Source organism: Ptiloglossa arizonensis, chromosome 12, assembly GCF_051014685.1.
Source record: "Ptiloglossa arizonensis isolate GNS036 chromosome 12, iyPtiAriz1_principal, whole genome shotgun sequence".
Taxonomy (NCBI): Eukaryota; Metazoa; Arthropoda; class Insecta; order Hymenoptera; family Colletidae; genus Ptiloglossa; species Ptiloglossa arizonensis.
Genome location: NC_135059.1, coordinates 2,825,735 through 2,853,437, shown reverse-complemented (window position 1 = coordinate 2,853,437; position 27,703 = coordinate 2,825,735). Strand labels below are relative to the sequence as shown.

At 40.1% G+C, this 27,703-nt stretch overlaps 1 protein-coding gene across 2 annotated transcripts in view; it reads left to right on the top strand.

Annotated features, from left to right (window-relative positions):
- Positions 1-27,703, top strand: part of LOC143153346 (uncharacterized) — a 280,260-nt gene that overhangs the window by 233,371 nt on the left and 19,186 nt on the right. Inside the window, exon 7 of one of the 2 annotated variants that reach the window (XM_076324424.1) lies at positions 21,860-22,046. The exons of the other annotated variant lie outside the window; for it this stretch is intronic. The gene's annotated coding sequence lies outside the window, so the exon portion shown is untranslated. Of the gene's footprint in view, positions 1-21,859; positions 22,047-27,703 lie in introns of those variants that run through there. 2 annotated transcript variants of the gene reach the window in all.

Below are 27,703 nucleotides of genomic sequence, written 5' to 3'. Positions count from 1 at the left end.
TCGAACTTTTTGTCAGTATTGAGTTGTAGTATACACCGACAAATTTTGCGACACTATTTTGGATTCATTTTGTGCAATAAAATTTCCTCGATCGTTAATTTCAAATCACTCCAAATTCTAAATTTAAAGGAATTCCTTTGGTCGAAAAGTTCAAAGAAATAAGTTAATTTTCCTTATATTTTTTTTTCTCCAAATTCAGGAATTGTTTACAATTCAAGAAATCGAAGATATAACGTAACCTGGAAGGTCACCGGTTGGAAATCAAATGCAGTGTTTGTTCAAAAGTTGACTAGATATGCGACTCGGTTTATTTTCTGTTATTTTCATTCTCTTTTAACGAAGAGCGCGAGGTTGTTAAACTAATCGCTGAATTTTAACAGCAAACTTTATTACATACAGTTGCTTGCTCGAGTAAAACCGTCGCGTGACGCGATATCCAACTCCAACGTGGTTTTTCTCAAAACTACTTTTTCCAAGCTGGTGGTCCTAAAAACTCCAACAGTAATGAACCAATCATCATGAAACGCAGGACACGCATAAAGTAATTGTATCTTATTTGCCAGGCGTACCTGAAATTCATTTTCCATTTGAACAAACGTTTCAATAATTTCCTAAAAATTTTCTTTTCTTTATTGTCGGTACTGCTAAAATATTCCGCATTTAATTTTTTTTTTCATCATCTTGTTACAGCTACTCTTGCCCCGAATACGAAACTGCAGTGTTTTTTCATTCTTCAGCGATCAACTTTAAAGAACCAAGAAAACGAAACTTGTTTTCTCTCAGGTAGGGATCCTTCGGTCGACATATTACTTCGACAAATTAATTTTTCGTTACGATACGAAAAGAATACATTTTCCAAAAATATGTGCAAACAATCGAAGTTTATTATCCGCAGTGTTCGAGCAAAAAATTCGCAACGAAACGATTTCTTTGGCTAGTTCGGATTGGAAGTCTCTCGTAATGGACGCTAATTGGTATAGTTGTCGATTAAAATTCGATGGTCGTCGTTTCATACGGCGATGCACGATTCTAATTCCAAATTCGTTCGGGGCTGATTGCCACGGTTGCAATCGAAGCGCATCGAGGAATTCGCCCGCGTTGTTAACAAGATCGTCGTCTACGTCCGACGTAATTCAATTCCAAGATGCCCGCTCGTTTCGAGGAAGTTCGAGCCCGGGTCCCCAGACCGTCGGACGAAAGCTAACTAAACCTGAAAAGGTGCTTTTTGCCGGTGGTATTAGCCGTCGATGTTGACCGTCGTGGGTTCCACGGTCGTGACTTCCAGGATCTGCTCGTATTTTCCAGCAGGAGGATCGGTGAACCTTTATTGGATAAAACTCGATGAAGAACTACGGTGCCGAAGTCATCGACCAGCTTTACTCCCACTCCTTGGTGGCCCCCGAAGAAAATGAGATACCTTAATAAGGCGGCGTCGTCCCCGGGTGTAATTACGCGTTCCAAGTTCCACGCTATTTTCGTGCTGCGAGTAATTAGAATACCGATAGCTTCGACGAACGTACTTGCAGCCGGTGAGCCCCTCGCCCCTCGCCCGCCCGCTTCGCGCGCTCCTCTTTTTACTTCCGGCCAAGAATGCGTCCAGGAATCACCGAGCGCGCAACTTCGCGCAATGCTCCTCGAGCGAACAGGAAACACGAAAACGGCTCGGAGAATCGGAAGCTCTGCCATTGTACGACACACGAGGCAATTATTTTTCGTGGCTTTCGTGAACGAGTTCGTGGCTTTTGAGAAAAATGTTAAATAAATGCCAAGGAATACATCTCGGTCTCCAGTTCACCTTTTCGGGGGCTGTTTTTAAAGTTTTTTGAAATTCAATTGGGCAAATGTTAATGATATAGTGAACGAGTTCGTGGCTTTTGAGAAAAATGTTAAGTAAATGACAAGGAATACATTTCGGTCTCCTGTTCACTTTTTCGGGGGCTGTTTTTAAAGTTTTTGAAATTCAATTAAGCAAATGTTAATGATATAGAAAAGGGATGCAAAGTTTTACCGAGGAAGCAAAAATTAATTTATGCTTTTGGGAAAAATATAGACAAATGCTGAGGAATTTGGTCTACTGTTGATTTTTTTGGGAGGTTATTTATAAAGTTTTTGAAATTGAATTAGGCAGACAGAAAATGAACACAAAGTCGACACGAGAAAAAAACAAAGAGGAATAATTAAAATATCAAGTTAAACGTTACAAACCTCCAGTGAAATTTGTATAAGAAATTACGTTTTGTATTATATTTATCGATTAGCATTAAAGTATTGTTTTTCGTTACGAAAAAGAATAAAATTGAAGAAAAATCAGAAACAGATAAATTATTCGTCCCGTAAGAAACACAATGTGAGGCTCGAAACGATTATTTATTATTGTCAACGGAAAATAATTCGATCAATCTCGTCATGGGTCGCGTGGATTTTCATTAACCCTGAAAAAGTACGAGGAACAAGGTCGCGATACGAACGAATGAGAGATAATTAATCAATGAGCTCGTGTACACACAAGGGAGGAACGTTACACCGACAACCGCGCCCCTTTGCTTGTTAATGCACTGCTAAAACGTATAACATTGGGTAACGGCGTGCTCGGTCGAATTTACGAATTTTCCGGGCATCAGGGTAACGCGCGAGTGAAATCGAAGCGATGTTTACCAATACTTATCTTGTCGAAAGTTACTTTCCTGTCAACGAAATTTATTTTCTAAAACACTGTTCTTCGGAAACACGCGATACAAAATGCACGTGTACAACGTTGGCTCAGTTTTTTTAACAAGTTTCGCAAATGTACTCCAAACATGTATAATATTTTATGTTAAATTTATCATTGCTTCCAACGTCATGTCTCGGAAATTTTTTAAGTAATATTGGCTTTAAGAATGTCTTTTCGTCACTCCCTAAGAAATGTATTTATTCAACGCAGATCGCTTTCAAAATTCCGAAATTATTTCATTCCTTTTTATTTCTCTATCTACAATTTCAATGATAACGATCTTTAAGAAGCATTGGTCTTGGAGTTTCAAAATCGAACAAACTGAAACGTATTTTCTGATTGCTGGAGGCACTCTAATATGATTTGGGGATGAAACAATCTGTTGCAGGATATAAGAGGAACTATGATTGTGGCTTCTTGTACTGTTTATAGAAATTGTTTCATTGTACTTGGTTATTATACTTGTGTGTCTAAATTCGACACTCGCCACTCTTTGCGAGCTTTGTTCTTATAATTAAAAGAAAGTAAAAATTCTGTCGCACAGGACCTGCATTCCTGACAGAATCGAATTCTCCAAAATTCTATCAGTAGTAACGATTTCGTTACAAATTTCAGAATTAAACGGTAGTTGTAGAAATCTGCGGGTAAAATAACGAGATACAATAATGTTAAACACGGAAAGTCCTGCTTCATTCAAATCCGGCTTCAAAGGACCGTACATTGTGCAAACACACTTTCCCCGGAGCGATGGGAAAAAAACATTCTTAAATCAAACGTTACTTAAGAAATTCTTGATTTATATAGACGTTGAATCCCTCGAACACGAGACTGAACGACATTAGCAATCACCAATCTACGGATTGATAAAATAAACTTCTCCCACTTTTCTTGTTCTCGGGGAACACCGCGTTTCGCTTTTCAGAACGAGAGTGGACTCTCTCTCTCTCTCTCTCTCTCCTTTCTCTCTTTCTCTGTCTCTATCGCGAGCGCAATCACGATCGCGCATAATATCGTGGCAATCACATTTAAAAGTAAAACCGTAGAAAAATACGGCCGAGATAAAATACACCTTACCGCGCGATACGGATCAGGAAGATTCACTCTAACCCGTCGTTCCGCGCTTCGTTACGCAGTCATAAAGGGAGAAGTACGAAACCGCCATTACGTAAAATTTTATACCGCCTCTTACTTATCCGTAAAACGATTCCCGGCTGCGTTGAAGGAGCAATACCTGCAATTCCTTTCGCTCGCGTCCCTCTCCAGGATTGCTGCTTCCACTTCCGTCTCGTGTCTACCCATTCATTCTACTCCCCCTACTCGCGCTGCTTCCCCTACCAGGACGGTCTAGTTCGTCATTTATTCAGTCCCGTTCTAAGACAGATATCCTGAAACTTTCAGAAGCTTCACCCGCCACTCGAGACAATGGCCGCACACGTGTCTACACCTATACGCATAGATATATACACACAGAGACACACGGAGGCACAGAAATACACAACTCCACAAGTCCGTCCCGTATTTTTCTCCAGTGACAGCAAACCGATGCCGCTGGCGTCTTTATCCGATCGGAGGAGCAGAGTTTACTTCGCCTCGTAATTCCCAACGCGGCTCCTCCCTCCCCCTCTACGTCCCATAGCGGCCAATACCCCCCACCATTTCGAATCCGTCCCTGCGTGTGCGCTTGGCCCATAACGCGAGACTTCGTTTTTCCCGCGTTGCCGGGATGAATAAATAAAAATCGGCCCGGAGAATCTGCCGGGCGTAATTTATCGACGCGCTATCGGCTTCCCGATCCGAGAGCCGCACTCGAGAAGATCGAGGACATTTCGCTGGTACATCCGGAACGCGCGCCCCGGAATCGGAAAAGTGGCAGAGAGACGACCGGAGAGATATTTCGCTCCGATATCACCGGTGAATTCCCTGTCGCTTCGTCTCTTGGATTCCTCTCTCTCTCTCTCTCTTTCTCTCTGTCTCTGTTTCTCTCTGTCTGTGTCTTCATTTCCCTCCCTCTATATCTCTGACTCTCTCTATGTCACTCGGTCTCCATCTCTGACTCTGTCTCTGACTCTGTCTCTGACTCTGACTCTGACTCTGACTCTGACTCTGTCTCTGACTCTGACTTTGTCTCTGTCTCTGACTCTGTCTTTGTTTCGGTCTATCTCTTCACTGTCTCTCGCTGCCTTTCTTTGTTTCTGTTTTTCTTTTATTGTCTCTGTCTCTGTCTCTTACTCTGTCTTTGTTTCTGTTTTTCTTTTATTTTCTCTGTCTCTGTCTCAGACTCTGTCTCTGACTCTGACTCTGTCTCTGACTCTGTCTTTGTTTCTGTCTATCTCCTCACTGTCTCTCGCTGTCTTTCTTTGTTTCTCTTTTTCTTTTATTGTCTCTGTCTCTGTCTCTTACTCTGTCTTTGTTTCTGTTTATCTCTCACTGTATCTCGCTGTCTTCCTTTATTTCTGTTTTTCTTTTATTGTCTCTGTCTCTTACTCTGTCTTTGTTTCTGTCTATTTCTCCACTGTCTCTCGCTGCCTTCTTTGTTTCTGTTTTTCTTTTATTGTCTCTGTCTCTTACTCTGTCTTTGTTTCTGTTTATCTCTCACTGTCCCTGGCTGTCTTTCTTTGTTTCTGTTTTTCTTTTATTGTCTCTGTCTCTTACTCTGTCTTTGTTTCTGTTTATCTCTCATTGTCTCTCGCTGTCTTTCTTTGTTTCTCTTTTTCTTTTATTGTCTCTGTCTCTGTCTCTTACTCTGTCTTTGTTTCTGTTTATCTCTCACTGTCTCCCGCTGTCTTCCTTTGTTTCTGTTTTGTCTTTCTCTGTCTCTCCCTCTGCCTCTGTCTCAGTCTTTCTCTGTCTCTCGTTCTACCTCTGTCTCTCGTTCTACCTCTGTCTCTACCTTTCACTGTCTCTCGCTCTGCCTCTGTCTCTCTTTCTCTCCCGTTGCTGCAAGGATTATTAATGCCTCGTCTCGCGTCTGCCACGCCGACGTGACCGGGGAAGTTATATCATTTTCTCGTTACCACGGCGCGGGCACGGCGTTGTGTGCACCCGTCCCGCGGAAGGAACATGGAGAACCGTGCTCGCGGACAAGACCGTGTCGAGTCATTCGTAAGGATTTGACGAGGGAATTACGTCTACTTAAGTGCGTTTGGAAATTGAGATCGCGGATAAATGAGGACCACGACGGCTGGTAGAGCGTCGGCGGGGTGGGGGTATCGCCAAGAGGAAAGAGAAATTTGTCCAGAGCCACGTGTCCCCATTGATATACGTCGTCCCGTTACAGCCGCGGTCATGGGACTTCGAGGGCTTAATGTGATTTACAGGAGGGACAGAAGTTCCTCGCGATGGACCCCGTATGCTTCGAAAGCCTCCGGAGAATTATTGGATACGTGACATCGCGGACCGCCTTCGAGCATGCTCGCGACACCGAAAGTAGCGAGAATCGATAAGACGCCCCGCGACGCCCGCGAGATAACGTATGCCCACCGCGTCGGTTGTATCGTAATCAAATATTTCGCCACCCCGAGTCCTCGCGCTCCATCCGGCAATCGAACTGTCAGCAAATCCGTACACACTTCGCCGGACACCGCGCGAAGAATGCGACGACTTCCGCTCTTCTTCCTTACCCTTCGAGATATGCCGGGGCGAAGGAAAGTTGAACAACGATTGGAAGGGGATCGAGTGGGCAACGAATTCTCGTTTTTTGTTTTCCATGTTTCACGAAGAGAAGAAAGTATCGAATCGGGATTCGAACGCTTCGAGGAGCAATCATGTCGAGTGCACTTTAAACCGATAATTGAGGATTCTTTATAATTTTTTTCCCGTGAAACGTACCTCGTTCAATGCTATATACATGCTATGTACCTCGTTATTTAACGAGATACATAGTATTCTAGACCGATATCGAGAAGGGATTTTCGATAATCGATTATTTTAGGGAGGAAACTGTTCAGACAGAAAATTTATTTTATATTCATATTTAGTTTTTGTTAAAAAAGAACCGTCCCACTTTCGGTTGTATTGTAAGTTACGGGATATACCATATACAGCGAAGTGAAGGGACCGAGTATATTATTCTTATTAAAAGTACCCTTTAAAAAGTTCTCTGTTGTCGGTAGGGAGCACACGGAAGAAGACCTTGTAACTAAAAAGCTTGAAAGTTTCAACTGCTCGCTAAAGGCCATCGAGAGTGTCATATACTCTTTATAAGGTGTTGCAGAACTTCTGGAGTATAAATCCAGAAATATTGAATTTAAAGGAAACAAGTCAAGTGTGAATACTTTGAGACATTATCCTCTGCTCGATTGGATTTATCCACTTGACTTGTTGTTATCGAAGAGGTCACCTAGTCGGATGTTAACGCCCCGTATAGAGAGCAGGATAAGAACGAGTGGATATCAAAGAAGTAATCTCGTATCCTGAATTACGTACAACATACGTAGAAAGAAAAACTAAATATATTCGAAACGCTTAATTTGCAGGGATATTCTTTGACGTTTATCGTGACATTAGCCTATAGAACCTATAGCCTCTACTAGCCTATAGAATTTGAAGCTATAATTCCGCAATATTCTGTACGTGTCTAATACTGTGAAGCACAACGCAAAAGTAGACATCTCAATACTCTGAGCAACGGCCATGAGCGGCCAGTTGATTTTGTTCCAACTATAGCCGCAACATAGACGGACTCCTCCTTAAGCCTGATACAATAGAACACCGGTTGACCCGATACTGATTATGTAGGGGTGCGATTATACTACCTCTATATAGACATTGATTCCATATCTCTCGATTATCCAGACAGGTAAACACAGATCCTCGTACTTATCATGTGGAAACAGCACCATGTTTGCATTACGGATCGTCAGATCATTCAGTTCCAATATACTATGATCTGTGGAACATCCTACGGGTCTATTTTGTGTGCAATAAACCAAATAAAGCGTTGCTGCGTATAAATGACAAAATCGATACCACCACCTAAACAGAAACTAAAATACCACAATGACAGCCCGTTACGAAATAGACGCACACAATAGCTCAGGGCCATCTAACGAGCAGATATCGATATGTAACAGGTGTGACATTTGCGTCACGGAGATGTTGATGACACCTGTGATTGAAATAAGTATTGGGTACCGTGACGTTACAAATCTGCCGAATCGATGATTCGAAATTCAAAGATAACCGAAAGAACGAAGGAAAAATTAAATTACAACTTAACAATCCGGTTCGTAAAGGAAACACGTTTAATTGATAAATGCATATGGTGCAGGACTGCTACACATTTGTTTCTCGTTCTTACTGATGTTATTAGGTACCAGCGATGTGTATTAGTTTGTGTATTTAATTGTAATTTACTTGCCATCCAATATTTAAAGTGTTAAAAAAATGTTTTCGGACAAACAGTATATTTGTCGTTCACGATCTCGCGTATTGTTACATCCACCTTTCGCTTGAAACCTACCCGAGAGATTTATTTATTTATCATTCCGTTCTCTGCGCGCAATTTTATCGATTCGGTGCCAGCCGAATAACAATTCGAAACGCCACCAGGCACCAATATCGTGTTTATTATAACGAGAGAAATAATATCTTCCATTTGAGCACCTGTTCGATGCTGTACCTACAACAAGAGAAATAATTTCTTCAATTTTAACACCCCTGTTCGATACTGTGCCCGTTCCAGCGAGAGAAATAATTCCTTCGATTTTATTCGCAACCTTTTCAAAAATAACCATACCGGGTTAATTTTCAGCATCAACGAAAACGTGTTAGAGTTAGCCTGTTCGAGTTGAGAGAATCCTCGTTCGGGATCGAGCGGAGAATAATCGTTGGAAAATTCACGGGAGCGAGAATTCTCGAACTGGTGTCTTGAGAACGTCTTCGAGTCTTCGGGTGTCCCGTCGACCGGAAGCCGAAGGCCGGACAAGCGGAACAGCGTTATTAAAAAGACGTTCGTGGAGCGACACGTGGACAGCAGTCGCAGAAAGATCCGTAGATCCGCGACAGGTGACTGAAAACGGCTGCAAAACGATATCGAACGGTGACACGGCATCTAGCGTCGTCCCAGCGTTGAAAGGGTCGAAAGGGAACTTTCCCTCGAAACGATTGCCATTCCCCCACCCTCCTCGTTGACGCGCTCGCGCGTGACCGAATCTCCTCTTTGTTGCCTCTCGTTTACCCGCGGGACTTTCCGTCGCAGCAAATTTTCGCGTGGACGTAAAATCTCCCGCCCTTTCCCCGTGCCATCTCGGTGTACAGTTAGAAATTTTCTCGCCACGGTCTCTCGCGGAGTTCTCGACAGATGGAATAAAGCGCTCTTTAGTTCATGGAACGGAACAGGAGCAAACATTCGCGCGCGCACGCGCATGCGCGTCGCCGATCCCCGTATCACGAAACATACAGCACATCCCCTCCCTCGGTTAATGTTCGCCCTCTGGCGCAGTTTCGCGCGGTAATTGATACAAATTCTGCTCGTAATATGTATTCTTCTGCTGTATATTTTCTTCTCCTCCCTTTTTCCCACTCTGGTTGAGACTGTCCGAAAGAGTCTCGTTGCCGGATATTTTTCGAAAATCTTGCTCGATAAATACATTTTTCGATGCGTTTCGCGTGTGAATTTTTGTCATAGTTGTATTAAATTACATTTTTTCTGTAACAAAATCGACGAAACAAAAGCCAATGTATATGTACATTCTCACGTATTACACGTTTATAGAATTGTTTCATATCGTTTTTGTATGTTCTTGCACATATACAAGATCATAAGTATATCTTATGCTACTTATCATTTTCATCGTACATTATTTTTTTATTATACTTGAGAATTGTATTATATTCAATGTAATGTATTACGTTATGGATGTAATGAAACAGGCAGAACGAAAATTAAAACGCATGGGCTGACCGGTGAGGGGTTCGATGAATTTTGTTCCAGCGTTCAGCAGATGCTAAAGAATACTTTTAGTAAGTTTTGGTCTTTTGTTTTTTTAACAGGTTCGTATTCGTAGAGACACATTAAGCGAGAGTGAAAATGATAGAACGATTATGGAAATATTGAATTCTTCTCGAAGGATCGAAAGCTGCTATTGCAAGAATCTACGACATCCAGAGCTAAGAGATGTTCGTTAGAAAAGAAATAAAGAAAAAGTGTTGAGTAATATTTTACTATGCATTAGTCTCTCTTTATTTTTCGAGCCATTTTCAAATTTTTAAAAACAAATTAAGAGAAGTGAAACGATACGCACGGTATTGACGTGAAAAGAATACGCATGGAATACTACTTGAACTCGAAACAAAGGAAAAAGAATAATAAAAATCAGCTTGAACGGTATGAAATATTTATAGAAGCTGAATAGAAAATTTCAAATTATTTCTGTCTATAGATTATCATTGAATTATTGTACTTCGCTATAAAAATTTCTCATTTGTCGAGGTAGTATCGATGGTCTACCTAACGAATTTGAAAACTTTGACAAAATTTGTCCAGATTGCGATACTTTTCTTTATCGCGAGATCGAAAAGTAAAAAGAGAATGCGCATCGATGGATGTGCCGCGCTCGTGCACGATGAGAGCTCGAGATTTTTATTCCAAGCGTTAATTTCGCGGAGAAATACGAGTACGAGAGACAACGGGTCGAATACAGGTCGTTTTCAGATTTTATGCTCTAAAATTTCAATATGTTACACGGCGGATAAAAAGAGATTTAAATTCTTTTCTAGCTATCTAGGACGGTAAACCCGCGAATGATAAATTTTAATCGTACATTTTGATCAAGACGAGATTTTCTCGCGTCGGATACCGACGGATAATGAAACCTATTTACATAAAATACTCGTTAGTCCTGCGACTCGGTGCTCGCTCAGCATTTTGATAACAATGTGGTCGATTATCCGGAGTCTGCTCGAAGCTTTCAGAGATTCGGGATCACCTCGAGATGCTTTTAAACCCGGTTAAAAACCGACGAAACTCTCCTGCGATACAGACTTGTTTATCGTTCGCGCGGTAAATTGAGAAACATTGATAGTAACAAACAAACTTTGATAATAATACTCGTTCGAAATATCGAATGAACTATGAATAAATTACAAATGTTTTCGACATCGTCGATCGTCTTCGGTCATTACATGTACCCTTAAGGAAATAAAATTTAATATTAAACGATAAACATAATAATTTTCTTCCGTCACGTACACGTTTATAGAATTGTTTCATATCGTTTTTGTATGTTCTTGTAGATATACAAGATCATAAGTATATCTTATGCTACTTATCATTTTCATCGTACATTATTTTATTACTATACTTGAGAATTGTATTATATCTAAATAATCATGGAATAGTCGACTGGTCGAAGTAAAATATTTGTTCATCGATGATAGAAAACGAGAGGAAACTTTTTCAAAAGAGTGCCTCAACTTATATTCTCCTATTGCTCAATTATATACTTGTCAAAAGTTCAGCTCGTGAGTTACTTCGCTGATCTATAATATACGAATAAACTTGTTTCTTGCAGGTTCATAAAATTAAATCTCTGTAAAGTTAGTTTATTAAAATGTAATTTACTCGAAACCGAAACTACTTTTCTTTGGACCATGAACGATCGATTCGAGCACTTTTGCGTTCATAACTTTCTTAATACTTCATGCGGTATAAGCACGAAGCTCACGGTACAGAATTAAGAGGTTAATGCAGCTCGCGTTATTGTTACGGGCACAATTTTCCATCGCGTGAGTTTTCAGTGTTCTTATACTCGGTATACTGAAATTGCTGTCTAAACAGACGAAGACGAGGTCTTTGCGTACAACGTAAAACGACGGACAAGGGTAAACACGGACAGAGACACAGCCGAACAAAGATAAATAAGGACAAGTGTAGACTAACGTACAACACAGGTAGCATAAGAACGAATCGAATGCATTTTGTCCAGCGAATGGTCTAACAGACTGGTGCTTTAAACAAACGCAGTTAGGTGGAACGAAGAATCGATAGAACAAAATCAATAGTACCGAAACGATAAAAATCAAGAATTTCCCAACGATGATGGGAAACGAAATGTTCAAAAATGGCCTCTGTTGACCATAGTCGAAAAAGAGCATTTTTTTTGCGTGGAATGCATCTGTACATTTGAATCCATTGCTGCATGAAGTTTGTGCATACATTTTGGGCGATTCTTTCTAATGGAAAAAATACCATTGCGCTCGTTTCGAGATGTAAAGTATTTCAGAAGAGAAATTATTCATTTTTTCGGATCAATTTCGAGAAGAGATTATTAATTATTATTTATATGAGAAATATTAGTATTATTTATTATTAGAGTATATATGCAAGGCTATCGTGACTAAATGTAACATTTATCTATAATGCTTACCGACAACTATCAACAACGACTCTCGATTAAAGACACTTTACTTTCTTTGAACGACACGCTATACAACAATAACTCTGTTCAACGCTACGGTCCCCTTTGTATCCTCGATTCTGGGCCTACGTGATCTAGGTCAGGAAGCTATGATCGTTTAGGGGGTGCACTTGTCGTCTAAGGTGGTTGCTGGGAAGTCGCACGAAAACTCCACTGTCCCAGCGACCAGTCCTCTCATCGATTACGACCCCCCGTGTAGGGTCACACGTTGCTATAGTTGTTCTCATACTCTCTCTCTTTCTCTCTCTATCAGTCGTGTTGACAACGAGTTCGACAGTGTATCGCGATACAACCTTCTCACGATCTCGTTCTTAAAAATTCAGCAAAATTTTCCAACTCGTTGAAGAACGCCGCTTTGAAAGCCTAATTCGAAAAAAATTACTCGAAAGGGAAGAACAAAAGGGAAGGAAGTTGTGGCAAATAATTCGATAGTAAGCTGAGCGAATATATATAAAATAATACGACTACGATTTTGATCTCTCTTATACACACATATCTGACACTCAAACCAATTATTTGTCCCATGACTTATAATATTACAATAGTTAAGTCAACATTACAAGTATGCTTATTGAAGAATACCAATATATTCGACAAAAATAAATTATTCTTGACAAATTTTAATATTCTCTGTTTAAGGAAATCGTACGTCCATTAAATAGTTATTCTCAGGTTCATTACTTTGCATAAGTGTGCGTTACGTGAAAATGTTTTTCCCGAAATGTAATTGAAACGGCTCTTCTCGAATATTGTCCTTTTCTAGCGACAAATCGAGAAGACGTCGGGCATTGATAAATGCCACTGACCTGACAAATGTCGAGTCCCAGAAAGAAAACGGATCCCCATAAACATGACAAATAGCACAATCCTTTATACCCTTCTATCTCTGGATTGGAGTCATCAACTTCTCTACCCCAACTTTAGAACTAAACAACTTTTTGACAAACTTTGGCCACTGCGACAGCAGTCACGCTCCTTTAGTGTCTTTTATCCTTCGTCTCTTAGATCATTTATTTTCTTTTCTCGAACTTAAAAATCGGACAATTATTCTATCGATCGAATAATATCACAAACGAGTGCTATGCAGTGAGCATATTTAAGATACGAATATATTTTAATCGTCCAATTCTCGTACTTTACATAAAAGTAGAGGATTCGACTGTTAAACTGACCTCACGAAAATTATTGTACAACTATTGTAGAAATTATCTAGTACTGGTGGTTATAAAATAAGGGTGAATAAAGTTCTGGGATAAACGTGTATCGAATTAGATAGTAGTAGGAAGAAAACATTAACAAAGCACATAATTAGTAACTATGTTAACTACGTTGACTACGCTGAATACGCTATTCAGTTTAACAACAGTCACTGTGTGCATAAAACACGAAAAGTTCGAAGGGTAAAATTAGATTCCAACGATACTTCGAATATATTAATCTTTTAATTTTCTCGTGTAAGATAAATATTTGGAAAATCAATGATTAACGACTATGCTTTGCCTAACTAAAAAACATCGCAAATTTTAATTTCGTATACCAACTTTTAGGGGGTCATTGTAACTAGAAAATTTCGATTTTCAAATTCATGGTAATTTTAGATGGGTAGAAAATTTTTTAAAGAATTGGAAGCGGTTTGCAATTTGTCAATCTTTTCAAGAAAACCATTTTCATTCTTTCGATCGGTTTTTGGTATAGAAGAATTTTCAGGGAAATTTAGCTACTTCACATAAAAATAGAGGATTCGACTTTTAAAATGACCCCACAAAAATTATTCTACAACTATTGTAGAAATTATCTAGTACTGGTGGTTATAAAACAAGGGTGAATAAAGTTCTGGGATATACGTGTATCTTTATAGGAAGATACATTAACAATGCACATAATTAGTAACTATGTTAACTACGCTGACTACGCTGAATACGCTATTCTTATTTCACGCGACACGACACGTTTCGACAATTTTCCAACAATGACTACCGCCCTAAACACTCTTCTCTCGTACCTTATATCCTCACACGTATTCGTTCCCTTTTACTCTAATTCTTAATCTCTCTCACTCGATGTCTCTGGTCACGTAGACCGAAAATTTCCCAGCATGGCGTTATCTCGATCGCTCTTCGTTCACACTTCGCTCGCTCGTCTATTCCAAACACTTCAGATTCTCTCCGCACCACACGCAATCCTTTTCGCTCTCGCGTATTACCACGCTACCTTTCGCGAAGTTACAATAGTTCAAAGTTTGATAGCATCTCGGTCAAGTGTCGAAAACTGCTATTGCGCACGTACACGTAAAAGAAACGTATACAAATACGTGTTACGCTCTTGAAACGTAAATATTTATTTATTTATTCTATAAACGGGAGGACCGTTTAGCGCAAAAAAATGAAAAAATACCGAACGCCTCGCCACGAGTACCAATACTCTCAATTACATCATTTGTACAGTTATATTTACCGTATTGCGATAAAATTCCTATCAATGAAGCATGTTACTTCTTCCACACCTCGGTGAAAAGCTTTGTCAAAGATTCGTTACAGGATATTGCTGTACCCCGACAAAAATCAACGCTTAATTACTCTAACTGATCCACGTTCAACTATTCTCGGTTGAATAATCGTACACGGTTCGAAAATCGTGAATACCGATAAACAGCCTTCGTAAAGCGTAAATTCAGAAACACGCGCGGGCGCGTACACACATACTTAAGGCTATGAAAGCTCTAAACTAAACCCATTTCGCTAAGTTGGACCGCTCTGTGCGGCCTAGGCTCTTGAACCAACCACTAATCAATTCCACAACGCTACTAGACGTCTAGACGTTTAATTGACCGATTCGCTGCGAGGAGGCATATTATTAATAAACATGGCCGTGTGTCGCACTCCTCCCGAGAGAACGTGGAAACATCAACGATTGCGTTCCGTTCGTTCCAGAATTGACGAAGTTCCATCGGTTCGTAAAACGCTCTCTCTGTTTTACTTTCTCTCGCTCTGGTCGTTGGAAATTTTACGCCACTATTTTTTTTCTCTTTTTTTTTTTCCACCCATTCGCAACGAACAAACGCACTTCACGGAATACGCGCGACTTCGCCCCGAAACGCATCACGATATGCACGAATCGTTTCAATCCGAAACGTCATTGGTCGGGACACACCGTCCTAAATCGCAAGCTCTTTACGAGCGTTGTCGCGATCCCCATCCGCCATCGCTGCCCCCACTCACGTTGGTCATTGATTGTCTCCCTTATTTCTATTTCCCAGCGAAACAGTGTCGATACACGGGGCTGTTTTCACCGCTCGAGAGATCGTTTCATTTCTGATTCGGCTATCGTCGCCAGCGGCTGGATAGATTGAATAAAAATAAACGGCCGCCGGATGTGTTTTCCTCGCCGTTCGCCGCGCGTGCGCGTTCTGTTGTCGAACCCGCATGTCGAACGTCCGAAAAACGTTGCACATCTGTGTGATCCAGATCGACGTTTCCTTTTTATTTTTTTCCGATTTTGTTTTGTCCTCCCCCATCGCCGGCCATCTCTCGCCCCGAGGACTTTTTATATCCCCCATTTTTTTTTTTTTTTTTTCTTTTTTTTTCGGCTACAAATTGAATCGATTACGGGATACCTTTCTGTCAACGGATACGCGACTCGCGTTTCAGCGGCGCAATAAAAACACCCGTAAACAGCGTATCGCGATCGTTGTTCGCAATGCTACGTGTTCACGTCGTTCCGGGCGCGAAAACGTTTTGTTCCGTATTCCACGTTGTTGTTGTTACACCAGCCGAGGCGTTTTCAAATTCATCGTCCCCCCACCACGTCGCGTGTTCCCAATCTTGGCTACTAATAGGGAAAGGTTGTCCTACTTTATTCGCCAGCTAAATTGGATCTGGTTGATAAATAGTTGATTAGTATAATAACGTCATTTATCGCGTGTATTTTCAACGTTGCGCTATTAACGGTGTGTCTACGTATGGGTGTATATATGTACGTGGGTGTGGACAACTTTCGCGTTTCGGAAGTGCAACAGTTGGTTTGTTACGCGGGAAAATCTAATTCCGCGGAGTTTGATGTAATATTAAGACCACCGTGGCTCGGTAGATTTTGCAACCTGGGAGGTAATGATGTTTTGGTATTTTGCACCGAGGGGAGTTTGAGTTCCGCGGAGAAATAAGCGAAAAAAGAATCGAGCAAACGTAAGTTCGATTTTCGACCGTTAGCGGTGTGGCATCTTGACGTTGACACTGTGTCTAAACTCCAAATAAATATAAAGACGGCTTATTTGGTCTAAAACTCCGAGTAAATGCAAAGACTGTCTATCTAGGCTGAAACTTCAAGTAAATGTAAAGAGAACCTACTCAGTTTCAATTCCAAGTGAACTACCTTAACAGGTAGACGCATCTGCAGTCACGTACACCACAAACACCTCTCCAAAAACATCGTGCAAAAACCCCATGATCTCGAATAAAGCAGTTCAGTTCTGCTTCCAACTTGAAAATTGTCTCGTTTATTTGCACCGACCCTAAACCTATACCACGGTTAATATTAAAGCGATTGCGTGCGTTACTTCGTTTTCTATATTTGTAAGAAAAAAATCCTTATTTTCTTACAGAAAGAAGTCCGATAAACAAACTAAAATTTCGAGTTAAGCCAAGGCTGACTCCTATTTCCTTTAAAATTTTCTTTAAGTGACAAAAGTCTCGTCACATCAGCATGTCTCTTGTTCCTCATTTTCAAAGTTATCACGAATATCTGGAGTATATCACAGGAGACTCTAGTTCCTTTTATATATAATTTCACTTTTCTGGCATTCTGGTATTTTATGTTTTCTGTTTTTTGTTTCCCACTTTCGATGATTTCTCGTTTCGTTCACGAGCGATTTTGGACGCAAACATGTGGCGACCAGACTAGCACCAAAGCGAACGAGCAGCAGTTTCCAATCCTACCCTGTTGCTTTCCCTATTTTCCTGTGATTTTCTCCATTTTCCTTTCTGGTCTTGTTTTCCATCTTTTACTATCCTATATCTGTCTTCCTTGATACGCAATTTTGGTCCAGAGTTTCGTTTTTATTATTCTTTTCCTACGAGCTTTAAGAACGCGTTCTTTGGTGCCAGAAGGCAGATCAGGAGAGATCAAAGTTTGGCACAGTAGAGTCCAGTTTGCTCTAGAGTTTCGTTTATCAGTACCGTGGTCACGTGTGTAGCAATAAGACAACCTAGATTAAATAAATCGAAGTATTTCTAAGAAACGAAGGTGCAGTTACTTTTAGGGTTCCCACCTTTTATACTCCAGCAGAGATAATGGGTGTTGAAGTTAACAAAGCGGAGGATTTGCTTCGAGGATCGTTACTAGGGATGTTTTTCGGGTCAGTAATCGTAACTACCCCGATAACGCAATTGTTGTTCCCTTTATCCTAGTAATAATTCGGTCAAGTAAATATGTACACTTGAGTGTACGACCGGTAGATTTTCGAAATTATTTTCCTCGATAAGGAACTCTTTTCTTCGAGTTTCCTTTTTATTATTCTTAGGTGCTCGGCACGGGTAATCGGTAACAACGAAGATTTCCTGCTTACCAGTGAAATACGCGACACAGTCTGGGAAAAAACATTTCGGTTTGGAAAATTTGCGACGACTTGTATTTTTCAACGCGTGTGCTCACGGCGTTCTTTACGACGACGTTAAACGTTTCTAAATAATAACTGAAGCGGAAAGGTATTTTTTGACAAAGGAAAGTAGGAGACGATATTTTCCTGCACAGCGAGGAAGACGTGTACGCTATAGGAAAGAGAATTATTCAGCAACACATGAAAATACAAAAATAAAAAGGAACAGGGTTATTAATAAGTAAAAAGACACTGTAAAATAGTACAATAGATTTTCTAACGTATTATTATCTACACTATTATATCGTTAAATATCACTCCCCACCGAGAGAACACAATTCGAAAATTTTATTCCCGCTCAAGGGGGATTGTTTGTTTAGTGACAGTTTAAAGGCGCAAACTGATTTCTATTACGCTGAAGGGATTGGCCGAATCTTTGATCGTTAGATTTGTTTGTTTAGCGGCAGTTTAAAGGCGCAAACAGATTTCTATTACGCGGTACCACATTGACGAGGGGAAACTCGACGCTATTCGCTCTCCGTCGATCCGATTCGACGATCTTAACTGCCACGGCTCACGCGAGCATAGATCGTAATCGCGTAATAAAAACCCCACTATATCCAGCTCCCCGTTTGTTCACCGTCTCTGGTGTATATAACTTAATTACTCGGGCAGAAAACTAACGATAAAGTCGTGCTTCAGCGTCGCCCCGGTGCTGTACTGCCGAGACAATTAAATTGAATCACCACCGCCGGCTAATTCGACGTGGACGAATTCCGCTCGACAAATGTTTTCCTCGAGAAGTTCGCGCTTGTCACTGCGAGAAGCAACGCGGCTACCGGCCGTCTCAAGATTTTCCGCTTTTATTTACTCGCCGGAAGTGGATCACGCAAATTCGGCAAACAACGCTCTCGAGGAAAGAGTTGCACCGTAAGGTCACAACCAACTGCGCCGTGCAACTCAAATTTTGCAAACGAAACTAACCGGATTTCAACGAAATACATTTAAATTCGAGTCGATTCACGGTGAACTTTAACAAGGAGAACTCGTTGCACTTGTCATTTCTGCGTAAAAATGTTTCTCGATGTTCTTCTTTTGTTTTGTTTGAAGAAGAGCATCGTTTTCGAAAAACAGTTTACTTTGTGGGTTATTCGAAGTTACTATTCGGTTTATTCTTAAGGGTGTTAAATTTTCGAGAATATTTGCGATAATTTTTATAAAAAGTTGTTTGCTGTATTGTTAACTTTAATTCTGGTGTTATATCGATGGGGGACAGAAAACACAAAACATAAAAAAATTGTAATTCGGGAATATCGATTTTTACAATTCGACGAAATTAAAGAAGTACACGAAAATTTGTCCTCTCGTTGAGCTTAATATTGCATCTGTCTCTTTCTTTGTTGTATCCTCTCTCTTCTCACACGTAGAGGTGTCTTGAAGGTAGATGAAGACAGGAAAAGTGTAAGTAACAGTGGAGACGCAACTTCTGAGAAGTCCTAATTTTAAAGGGGCAAAAGTTAGAGAGAGTCGACTGTATATTATTGTTATCGTCAAGGTGGGTAAATCAATTAAACGATACTATATCTACCCGAAAACACGTGTAATACGATCGATGCATTAGCGAGATTACTTTGTTGCGCTACATTGGCAAGTGAAGGTTCGTTGCTTAACAAACGAAATTACAGGGAAACGAAGGAAATAATGAACATTAATACTGAAAACAATGGATAAGTAAGACTCCTCGTTGAATTGGTTGAAAGAAATATAATTCTTCTTCAATTTATATATATATATATACTTTTGAAAAACTGCTGCTGGAAACAGATTGATATCAACAGTCTTGAACTACACATTGTCAATCAACGAATATGTATCGTACATGTAACTTTGTACTTTAAATTGTATTCGGAGATAAATCAAGCGTTACGAAATACAACTCACCTGTTTGTACCTAACCTGGAGTGAATTATACTCTTTTCAACCAATGCAACGAGGAGTCTTACTTACACATTATTTTCAGTATTAATGTTATTCATTACATATATTATACATATATTACATATAGTAGGAAAATACTAGAATAGGAGTTATCTTTATGCTTGAGTTTAGTCGAAGATGAGGTGGCGAGTTCAAAGTTTGGATGAGTAATAGGATGAGGTGATGGATCTGAGAAAAGATTTTCAGTTGGTTAGGAAAAATAATTTGGATTCTATTATCAAAAATAAACGTTGGTATACGACAATTTGTACAATATTCAAAACCTCCGCTACGTACAAATTAATGTAAGAGAACCATGTTGAGATGGAGGTACGTTCGCAAGAAATACTCGATACTGTGGTATAATACTATGGTTTATCGGAAGCGTATAGCGAACAATTTGGAGATGTCGATGGTAAATTGGTTCGAACGTAATTAGTAGAAAGATAATTGCATCGGTTCGAATATATGGAAATTAATATTTAGAAACAAGCAACTAGTCGAAAATAATATTGAAGGCATGCAGAGTCGTGTTCAGGAAATTATAGACAAGTAGTGTGATTAAATATCAACACGACAGTATATATTTTCTTTATCGTAAAGGTTTTACAGTTGTAAAATGTAGTTGTAAGAAAGCATTAGTTGTAAAATTCTGTTATAAATGTAACAATAGAATTCTTAAAAAAACAAAATAACGTTTTAAATGCATTTTCAGTTCCATTCTTGACTAAACTTCAAACAAGTAGTATATTTTGTAAGAAGTGTAAGCTTCGACACGAGGAGAGAAACATTTCTCGTTATTATCCTCAGTATCGATGAATGATTAATAGAAGTCCTCTGGATCGATGACCTTTTTGTTTAAATGATAAGTCGAGACGCATTCGACCTCGTTGACAAGGAGAGACTCTTGATCAAGCTCTCGTCAAAATTAGTCGCATCAATGGGAGACCACTTGGTTTTAGAGTTTTTATATTCTTTATGTATTTTCGTTTTTTTATTGCCAGAATATTTCTTTAAATTTTGTTTAATAGTCTACACATGTATACGTAGTGAATTAAATAACGTTAAGAATACTATGTCGGCTATAAGCTAGTACAGTCAACGCTCCGAGGATTTCTGTTTGAATGGTCCCGTTTCTTCGCTCTCGTGTCCGAGTAAGCCTCTTCGGTCCAATTCTTATCTCGGTACGCGAGCCTGGTGTATAAACATCCACATCGACCTGTGGTCCTAATCTCTCAATGGCCTCTTCTACGAAATCGTCCAGGAGTCTGTTTTCCCGGCAAAGAGGGAGCACGTATCAATAACACGCGTCAACACACACGCGCAGACGCATACATATTAACCCTACAGGTACGACCTTCGTAAGTTTGTACATTGAAATGACTAAACTTTTAGAATTGTTTATACGAAGAGCACATAGTTCGATAACTATATTGTCGAAATAAAAGGAATGCAGAAATGATATTAAAAATTGAAAACTGATTAACTTTGGTTATAACTTTTCTTTTCTTTTCTTGTCAGATTAATGGAAGTACTTTAAAAATCTTTATTACCGTTTATGGACCGCATGTATTTAATGTGTAGTTTATATTTTATAACTAGTATTATTAATATTATGAACTTTATAATAAACATTGTTATATCCTCCATGCGTTGTACACTAAAGATGTAAAGAAAGTCGAAGACAAGAGATATAAGTTACTAGGAATTATACAAATCAAATACACACGTTGGCCGCTAGGATAGAGACATAGAATTTTCTGCCATACCTAAAGTGTTAAAAACGCGTCTGAAATTTGTTCGAGTCTCCAATTAACCATTCTTCGCGCCTCAAAATCTAAACACCATTTACGAACCTCGAACGAACTTCTTCGTCATCGTTGAACATGTGACGAATTCCTCGATATCTAATTTCTACGAATGGCTTCGTCACCTCAGATCATCTGGAAAGGTTCATCCTGATTCTCAAGCTCGAATTTGACGAACACTCTCACGATAAGACTTACCCCGAAAACCAACCGTGCTGTTATGCAGGAGGGAAGGGTTGAAGGAACACTTGTGTAGAATTCAACGATCCCTTGGCACTTTACCGAGGTTTTATTAAAATAGACCGATTGACAAGAATTTCGCGAACGTACTTAGCACTTATTGATGTCTTAGAGAAGAGTCACTCTCGGGGTCTTCGACGGGTCTTTATATGGTTCGGTGACAAAGAAGGAGTTCGATCTCAGCATGAGGTTCCCACGGGGAGTCACGTAGGCTGGTCCAAGAAATGTTTTGGCTGACTTACGTTATCTGACTTCTGTGAATTGGCTCGCATGGGAACAGAGATTAATCCTAAGGATGCAACGCGGTAGGTATCGTATCATGATTACGGTTTTGGTATAACAGTGCGAAACTTTTCAGCCCGTACTATTCTTTAAGATAACAACATGTACGTAAACCCATCAAGCTCTCGAACAAAGCAGTCTACATTTTGAAGTCTACCGGTCGCCACGTCGTTACGCTGTCCGTTTCAACTCATCGTTTCTCCAGTCAGAATAATTTTCAAGTAAAGTTCTTAGTTTGGATTAGATGATCGTCGCGACTCTCGCCAATCCTCACTATATTTAACTTCGAGGAATCAGGTGTGAGGACCACCGAGCACGCCGATAAGACCAGCGCGAAACCCAAACACCAGGATCACCGATAAACTAAACTCATGTATATAAGCCGCTGCCCTCTGAATAAAAATTCATTGATTGTTCCAACCTAGTCAAGTGTGAATCTCTGTCACCCGCTGCGCACCTTTGATCATTACACCGATTCGTCGATATACTCTCCACGGAAGTATTTCGCTAAAACGGTAACTTTCGCTAAATCGACATATTCTCTACGGAGGTATTCGCCTAAGCAGTGAATTTCGGTACTTGTTTCGTTATTCAACGGAGCGAAGAATAAGCTAAATCATTCTCACTTAAGTACTTCTGTTGCGATCCCGTGCGTTGTAGTGGAAAGACTTTTTCTGTTTATATTTTTGTTCGTTGCTTCGATACGGTTCCGTGACACAGGATTGTAGTGCGTGAGTGAAAAGACTTTTTCTGTTTATATTTTTGTTCGTTGCTCCGATACGATCCCGTGACACTCGAATCCTTCGCTAAAAAGTGACAGTTTGGAATTTGTTCCGTTACAAACACAATGACACCGGATCGACATTTTCCCTTAAGAAATTACCCATGCGGTGTTCATTTTCAAACCGGGGATCAATTTCGTAACGTACGCTCGGTGAGAAACACACTTAATCGCGAAGCAATATCTGTCCAGCGATCAGTGTACACCACCAGAAGCGCACCACGGTTCAGGGAATCGTTTCAGGTCGGTGCCGCGAAACGCTTCGTTTTCAGCATAACGGGGAAAAGCGAGGGGTGGGGATGGGGAGGGGAGGGGTCAGATATAGCTCACCGGTGGAAATCCGATACATCGATAATGACTGCGACGGGGAGGACGGAGAAGAAAGAAGGCAGAAAATGAGGAGAGGGCATCGGCTCGTAAATAAAAATGAATCGGCGTCGCGAGGGGACGATAGATCAAAAGGTAGCTGCGGGCCAGCCAGCGGCGAGCGACAGAGAAAATAAAAGAGAATTATTGAGGAGCGAAATAAATCAAGGCCTGGTGTGCGTTCGACGGTGGTGTGTACGCGACGGTGGTAGGAGTGCGCGTGCACACACCGCCGATGGTGTCGGATGGTCTGCAGCACTCCACGCTTCGAAATGAACGCGATAAGAGAAACACGTGTTGAGCACGCTTTCTCACCCTCCTCCGGCAATCTTCTCTTCCCCCACTCTCTCTCTCACTCTCTTCCCCCACTCTCTCTCACTCTCTTCCCCCACTCTCTCGCTCTCTCGCTCGCTCGCCCGTGCGCACCCCCCACTCTGTGTCTCGCGCCGATATATACATCCCCTCCCTTCTACCTTCTCCTCGCTCGCGCTCTCGTATCGCTTTCTCGAATCCTCTTGTGTTTTTCCGGCTTGTCTTCGGATCAGTGAAACACCCGTTCGTCTACTAATGCACGTCTGACAACGCGGAAACGCGACTTCGCTGATGTTTCATTGATATCGCGCGCTAAGGGTGCAGAACCCCTACTTGTCGATGGACGATGCTTGAACGCGATTCGAGTCAAAGAACAATGAACGGGGAGTGGGAGAACGGTAGCTTCCGTTGGAGAAATTCGCACGATGGCTCGTGCTCCCTGCTATCTACGTTCGATGCAATTCGTTTACTTTGAAAATTTCCAAGGGGACTTTTGTTTCCTCGTTATCGTAATATTATTCTTTCCTTATATTTTTCACGGGTAACTGTGTGCACAATTTTCGAGCTCCTGCGCACGGACCAGGTGCTTACAAGGTTGAATACCACTCGAACGCGCGGAAACTTTTATCGATTTTCACGAGCGATAAATATTCCACGCGCATTGTTGCGTCGGTGATGTATACACGTTTCGCGGTTTCAGAGAAGCTTTTTGTTGAATTTAAAAAGATTACTCGCTGGTTTCGCGGGGATTCTGGGGGATGAAATAGGTTCGAAGGAGCACGGAGGAGAAAAAATGAAATTTTTCTCTTCGGGTTTCCCGAAATGTTTAAACTGCGGTGGAAAAATTTATTCTTTGCTGATAAAAAAGTCGATATTTGTTGGGAATACGGAGACGAGATTAATTGTACAAGGCTCGTATCATTTATACCGGTAAATAGTTAAGTATTATCCGTAACGCGTTTTATGTATTTATAACTATTCGATGTCTTGTTTCAATGTTACGAATGCTTAAAAAATTATTGCTCGGAATGCTTTTTATACCAACAATTGTATCTTCCTCGATATCTTACATTTTTATTAATTTTATCCTAAATTCCACTTTAAGAATTGTTCGGTCGGTCCACTGTCAATTTCTCGCTAAACCGTGTAAATAATTTACTCGATTCGATCGACCAAGTATACTTACCATCGAGAACTTACCAAAATTATTTTTCTCGACACAGAATAATTTTGTTCCACAGTTTTGTTCCTATTTCTTGCACGTAGAATTCCACACAATCGACAAAGAGTCAAAGTTAGGTGTTTTTAAAATTCTTCTTCTTGACAAAGAATTCTCTAGCGTTTGAAATTCGGTTTCGTCAGATTCCTCGGTTTTATTTTCTACAGTTACCTTAATTTCCACCGTGTAATTACGATGAAAAATAGCGAACGAAAAAGAACGTTTTTAAGCATAAAAATACATTTTTCTATTTAACGTTGAAAGGTAGAGAGTGGGAGTAATTCGGAGCGTTAAAAAACGAAAGAATAACTGTGAAGCTCGTATTAATGAGCTACATTCGGATAAAACCCCACAAGGGGTATACTCCATGCTTTCCTTCTTATTACGTTGCTCGAAAGATCCCTGGCACCGCGTTTCAAAATGAACGCGATAAGAGGGGACACGTGTTGAACATGATTTCTCACCCTCTCTGAATCAGCTTTCTGCTTTCTTTTGTCTCCGTTTCTCCACTGTCTCGACCCCTTTTTCTCCCCAGTTTCCATATATAAATCCACGCCTTGCCTTTTTCCACACCCTCCCCACCTCTTTTCTCTCCCTCTCCCACTCCCTCTCTCTCTCTCTCTCTCTCTCTCCGCTTGCGCGTCATCTTTTTCGTTACTTCAATCACAATAGCCCGTCTTTTCGTGAGTCTTTCTTACCGGAATACGAAAAAAGACCCATTCTTTTCGTCACGCGCAACTGGGTCGAGTATGGTATCGAGGAGACGTGTTCCAACAATTGATATTTTCCACGCGTTTAAACCGGGCACGTACGTATTTTATTTCATTGGCGTTCAATCTATGAAATGCATTACACGGAACGAAATTAACCGATACGAGTAACACGATAAATGTCGAATTTCCCGAGGAAATGTAACGTGTCTCTATATTTTGCAAACAGAAGCAAACTGTAGCGATGAAATTGTCAAAAATCGATGACTAAATAAAAATTAACCTTCAGCGATTGACAACGAATCGAACTAGTCGGGTATTCTTGTCTTATCTCGTCAAGTGTAACCGTTCTACTTGTACATTTGTTGCTTACGTGTTGTTTGCCTTATTATTACGTTATTTGGGTCATTGAACATTTAAAGTTACATCGCAACTGTACACCATTGTCTCTGGTCTTTATTTCATTTATTTCTTATTGTTTCTCCTACCAATTAATATTGAATTTTACGCGCTCGTTGAGTTAAAATAAAATAAATATTGTTTAAATAAAATATTCACACGTTCTTACGCGTTTTTATCGGAAGATTAGAATCTCGTACTTTAAAATTTGAGAGCTTTTAACTTCAGTCAAGTATTACAGTTACGTAGAATCAATATTTTCTCGTTTTCATTTATTTTATATTAAATTCTATATTTTCTGTTGTTTATAAATATCTACAGTTTATGTTAGCTGTTCGCTCGCGTAATTGCAATACAAACTTGTTTACTCGAGAATATTGATAAAAGGTATTACGTTCAAGGTCAGGGAAAATGGCGAGGAGAATGTTTGTAGATTTTGACAGATCTGCCAATTGTATAATATCGATAAAGAGGGAGAGTGCAATATGCAGCGATTGAACGTTTCGAGTAATACCGAACAATAGACCAATTAGGAATCCATCGCTCAGCGCGTTCTGATCGCTCAACCAATGGGGCAAGTGCTCCTTTGCTTAGCACGCTTCGACCACAAAAAGTTGATACTTGTAATTTTCAACGACTATTATCAGAAATTTTGTAACCTCGTTTCACCCTACCAATTGCGTAAATTGTGTAGCCGACAGGAATAGAAATTTTCTACTTTACCTAATTGGTATTTACTTAATACGTTGCGTGTCATGATGGACACTGTTAATCGGCACCCTAACCTCAAAATGTTTCTCTAAAACATTTACGAGGAACGAACTGTATAATATTTGTGGATATTTAAATAAGATCACTGTTATTAGCAATGTTATAAAATAATCAGTGCATCGACAAACTATTTATAAGTAAACAATTTTTGTTACTTTTCCTGCTAAGTTTGAACAAATGTCGAGAACCTGCTTAAATTTAAAAGACTGGAATTTAAACGAATCAGCTAGGTAGCTGCGTTAGAAAAGATAAAATTTATTACATAGGTACAATTTGTTCAGAAATTTCGAAATATTAATGTATCGTCGATTCGATGATTCTCGTTGATCTTTTTACGTAGAAACTTGGGGAAAAATTCGTTTCGTGTTACACGAGAGCAAAACATGAATATGATGCACTGAATGTAACAAGGATGCGGTGCAAAGTCTTCACAAAAATCTGCTTTAAAGTAAAAATTGCCTATTCGAGCGTAACATTCAAATATTCGTATTCGGTTGGAAACAATCGAGACTTCCTTTCCCGAAACGACTCCACGAATTTCTCCGTTTCAACGCGCATGAGCATCGGTAACTTATTCGATACTAAACTTCCAAAATAGTTTGGACTTTCCAAACTGAAAATACTGCGCTTAGTTCCACCTGAAAACGAATACGCTTGTTCGAAATAACCAAAAATTTCAAACCGAGAGTAATCAATGGCGTGTAGCGAGAATAACATTGGAAAATTTTATTACGAATATATATTCCTAGTTTCTAGCGAGTACTTCACTGTTAAAATATTCAAAATCACGCAAACAGGATACGTGAATGTATTATTTATTAACGAGCTACCTCGTCGCGCGGGAATGTGTGCGTTAGTAACAGTATGAAACTTGTATAATACTAAAGACACAGTATTCCTTTCATCTGTGTAATTTGGGCAATTCTTCTGAATTATCCCTTAATTTGGAAACCTCTAATTTTGCGGAGTGTAACGGAGAGCAGGACGAGAAAACTACTTATCCAAATACATTTGAATTGCCGACAACGAGAGCAACGTAATCCAATTTTACTCCATTTTTAAGAATACGTACTTCAATGTGGAGAACACGAATACGAATAATCCATTTCCTCGATA